The sequence below is a fragment of the Zea mays genome, chromosome 2 (assembly GCF_902167145.1).
Source record: "Zea mays cultivar B73 chromosome 2, Zm-B73-REFERENCE-NAM-5.0, whole genome shotgun sequence".
Taxonomy (NCBI): Eukaryota; Viridiplantae; Streptophyta; class Magnoliopsida; order Poales; family Poaceae; genus Zea; species Zea mays.
The window spans coordinates 220,320,421-220,325,411 of record NC_050097.1 but is presented as its reverse complement, the minus strand read 5'-3'; the positions used below and the strand labels follow the sequence as shown (position 1 = coordinate 220,325,411).

General features: G+C 42.3%; 1 pseudogene; it reads left to right on the top strand.

Annotated features, from left to right (window-relative positions):
- Positions 1 to 311: 311 nt before the first annotated feature.
- Positions 312 to 2,292, top strand: LOC103647889 (transcription factor HBP-1a-like; annotated as a pseudogene).
- The last annotated feature ends 2,699 nt before the right edge of the window (positions 2,293 to 4,991 follow it).

The following is a 4,991-nucleotide window of genomic DNA, read 5'->3' as shown; positions in this document are numbered from 1 at the left end:
TATTGCAATTCTGGACAGGAAACACATCTACTACATCTCTCCCAAGCCCACCTGCTACCCTTGAACAATGTGTAGTAGTAGACCTTTGCTACTGCCTATACAGTGCTAGGAGTCTGTTTTTGTGATATGATCGGTTCGTATGGAGTGTGTGCTTGCTGGGCCAGAGACATGTTCCTGTAGCACGGATTCATGCTGCGGTTTCGGCCGGCGCCGATGTAGATTAAAGTCAAGTTTTCAATCCATCTTCAAACTATTGTCTTCATGATAGCAGATTTGTTGGTTAGATCGACAGTGTGAGGGCGAGGTTGGCAATGGTGAACAAGGGCAAGGTCATCTCACTTCCTTGTCATGCAATCATCCATGTTGTCCATCCCCAAAGGCCACTACTCCGAAGTCGACATACAGACAAGGTAATATATTGAGTTGGACCAATAATCCTTCATATTTATTTATGTGAATTATGTTGTACTGGTGTCCTGTCCTTTTGTTTGTGCTTCATAATTTGTACATGATGCTTTTGTTTCTTATGTTGCTTACCTCCTTATTTTCAGGATCAACCTCCAGCTACCACCACATACAGTGGAACAACTTCAGTGTACCCTGAATGGCCCAGCTTTCAGGTTATTCCATATAAAACATGCCCTTGCTAATTAGGAAGGAAACATTTTCCATCTACCTTCTGTTTTTCATCAAGCGATTTTCCTTTCCTTTATGGATTTATCTCTTGTCAAAAATCTTGGTAGGCCTACTCAGCAATTCCACCGCATGCGTTCTTCCCCCCTATCGTTCCTGCAAATCCACAGGCCCATCCATACATGTGGGGGCCTCAGATGCTCCCTATATCTGAAACTTTGCCCCCAGCCCCCCCCTCTGTTCTCTGTCAATCTCTACAACTATTAACGTCGATCTGTATTATGTGTTATATATTGCAAGAACATGTGATTTTTCATATGTGATCGAAAGCAATGTCCTTTGATTGCAGCCCATAGTGCCACCTTACGGGACACCGTCGCCACCACCTTATGTGATGTATCCACCTAGAACAGTATATGCCCACCCCTCTACACCTCATGTATGCACTTTGTATGCCTAACAAATTTGACCTACATGTTAGCTAATGTACACACACACACACACCCTTTTGTCCTTGTTTGGTTGACATTTTTTTTGCATGGTGAGTAAATTATTGGCAGGCCATGCATCCATTTGGCCATTATCCTATGCCAACAAATGGGCATGTTGAAACTCATGTAAGTACTAACTGTGCTATTCCCTTTTGGCCATCATCGTTTCATGTAATCCTGAAATATACCTTTCAGGGAGCTGCGCCAAGCGCTCCGGAAATGAATGGTGCGTCTTTTTCAAGGTGAACAGCTCATTATCAAAGTCAGTTGGAGCAAGGAAATTAAATTAGACTTCTGGTAACAATTTCAGGGAAAAGCGAGCCTGGCAGAACGTCTGCTCCATCCGCCAACGGGATTACCTCGCACAAGTTTTTATTTCTTGGTGTGCAAGTTACAGATTTTCTGTAATTCATCCACAACCTAATCACCTCGTACTTTTCTACCTGCAGCGAGAGTGAAGGAAGTGACGACAATTCTCAAAACGTGAGATTGATCTGCAGTGCTCAAATCTCTTTAGCGTCGCACCACTTCTTTTAGACTCCTTAACATTTTTTTTTCTGTTGCAGGACTCACACTCGAAGGACAATGATGGGAAGGAAGATGGTGGGTATCTGAGGACCTTTCTCTGTTTGTTTTCTCTCCAAATGATAAATACCAGTAGAATCGCATGCCTGTTTAATAAGATGATGGCTATATCCTGTCAATGTGCAGGCGATTCTCAGAACAGCATGTCTTATTTAGCATCGCAAGGAGTGGTAAACCAAACCATGGCGATGCTTCCAATGCAACCGGGTGCAATGGTCGGAGGAGTTCCTAGCTCCACGGCAGCTAACCTGAATATCGGAGTGGACTACTGGGCAGCTCCGGGTTCTGCGGTTGTCCCCGCAGCGCACGGCAAAGCGCCAGCTGGTTCAGCTCGAGGAGACCAATGGGTACGGTCCTAACTTTAAAATTGTATGTACCAAAACATTTTATGTAAGTGCTTTTGTATGCACACCAATGCAGGAAAATACATCCTACTCACCACAGACTGTGTTTGTATCACGTGCAAATTGTTCAGGATGAAAGGGAGCTCAAGAAGCAGAAGCGGAAGCAGTCCAATAGAGAGTCCGCTCGCAGATCCCGGCTGCGCAAACAGGTGCTGTGCAACCCTCGTGCTGAGTGCTGACACCTCAGCACGACCAACGGAATCGACAAGCAAATGTGCCATCAACCATGGATTTGCTAGGAGTTGTTCCAACTGGCCTTGCAACTTCAACACCTGAGACAAATACATCTCAGTCCCAAGGGAGCAGCGACAGCAGTGGTAATAACAAGAGCAAGAGCCATTCAACGGAGCCAGCAACTGTTGTAAATTCACACGATATATGAACCCAAGATTTTCCTGCTGCTGGTTTCATGAGAAGCAACAGCACACAAGAAAGCCAACCTCATATATACAAGCAGACCGAACACGAGGATTCAAGTTCTGCACTTCCTTGATGAACTCGGCTGGCTCTTTCAGAGGGCTTCTGCCTGTACATTGTCCACCAGACCTGATGTGTCTGATTTGGATTTAACTCAGTTTTCAATCACACGGTTCAAATATCTTTTACTGTTCTCTAGCGAGCGTGACTAGTGCTCTCTTACTAAAACACTTTTGGATATTCTTGCCAAGAGAAGCTTGGTCAGCGAGGAATTATCAAAGGAAACTATGGAGATGCTGGCTGAGATTCACCATCTGAACAGAGCAGTAAAAAGAAAGAGTAGGAGAATGGTGCATTTGCATGTACAGTTTGTTGTACTATGCCTTGATAATTCCAAGGTTTACCCCTTCCTCCCAAACTTTCCTGGCCATACTCATAGATACAAGCAGACAGAACAAGAAACCAGACCATACTTGTCACTGCAGCTATTTGGCAGCACTGAGGAGGATTTTCCACCTAAGATGGACTCAGTGAATAAGTACTTATCTTATGAGAGTAGCAATCCTCTGGATGAGAGATCTCCTTCATCCTCTCTGCCTATAACCCGCAAGTTTTTCCCCATACACTCGGTTGATGAAGAGGTTCAGCACCCTCATATTACAGATTATGGGGAAGATGCTACGATGGGTGAAGTTAGCACAAATCAGGCATGGTTGGCACCACCACTTGATCTCTTCAAGGATTCAGAGCGTCCCATCGAGAACGGATCGCCACCAAATCCTGGTTACCAATCCTGTTATGCCTCAACATCTTGTTCAGATCATTCAACTTCAACCTCAAACTCAGATGGACAGGTAGTTTCTATGCGAAGCTTGCAATTCCATTTTGCAGAACCTTTCCAAGACCTCTTACCATATCAATCATGTACTTGTATTGTCTTGATTTGCCATTTTACAGGATCGAACTGGTAGGATTATTGTCCAGCTGTTTGGCAAGGAACCTAGCACAATACCTCGGAACCTTCGTGATGATGTATGTTCGTTTGCTTATTTTAGCAAGACACATTGCAGCCCTATTTTGCCCTGCTTTCCATGACTGTAATTTAAATTGTTCTCCTTTCTTATCTTGTGCAGATAGTAAATTGGCTCAAACACAGCCCTACTAAAATGGAGGGTTACATTTGCCCCGGTTGCCTTGTACTATCCATGTACCTATTAATGCCGGGTATTGCATGGGATGAGGTAAGTCTAGCCCCAATTGGAGATTATGATATTATTATTCAACTATAGTTACTATATCGAATGTTGAAATTTCTGTGATGTAAATGTAGCTTGAAGAAAATCTCCTCCAGAGAGTAAACTCATTAGTTCAAAGTTCTGATTTGGATTTCTGGAGAAAAGGAAGGTTTTTAGTTCGAACCAACTCCGAGTTGGTATCATATAAAGCTGGTATGTGCAAATTAGTCAATTGCGCACCATATAAATGTTTTGTGCCCCATCTCATTGCAGAGCTTCATATTTGATACATTTTGGTTGATGTCAAAGTTGCTATCTTATTTCAGGAATGACCCGTTTACCAAAATCGTGGAGAACATGGAATACCCCTGAATTGACCCTTGTGTCACCAATTGCTGTTGTTGGTGGGCAGAAGACCTCCCTCATTCTTAAAGGCCACAATCTATCTATTCCTGGCACACAGTAAGTTTTGAGTCATAACGCTTGTTGGAACGACAATAATTTCACCATCTTAATGATTATTTTTGAACTTTGGACATTGCAGGATCCACTGTACAAGCATAGGGAAGTACATATCCAAAGAAGTTCTGTGCTCAGCATATCCAGGTACCATATATGATGATTCAGGTGTTGAGACATTTGACTTGCCAGGAAAACTAGATCTTATTATTGGGCGCTGCTTTGTTGAGGTTTGTAAAAATTTCAAATGTTGTGCTTTTACGAAAACTTGTTGTTTGCATTGGTAAGATGATCAACACTGTCACTTTTGATATTTACAGGTAGAAAACAGGTTCAGGGGTAACAGATTCCCTGTTATCGGTGGACTATGTACACTATGTTTTTTTGAAGAGGTGTGTTCTTACTTTCCAAAACCATCTTAATTTGTAAAGGAAGTAGTTACTAATAAGAACACTGACAAACAAACTAATGATGATGAACTTATTTATTAGATAATAGAGAGGTCACATAGTTCTATACAAAGCAGTTAACATTGAGATCGAACACATGACCAATAAAAACAGAACACAAATCATTATTAATAAGTTTCATCTGATACATGACTAACAAAGTATTCTACTATAACAAGCTAGAACACATGTCTCAATCCGATGTTACAGTCGCCAAATGTTGTCGTCTGTTCTCTAGAAATTTGTCGATGAAACGACTCCTTGGATTGTCAATCAACGAACGACGAATTGCTGCAATTTAGAACATGATTTGTAAGA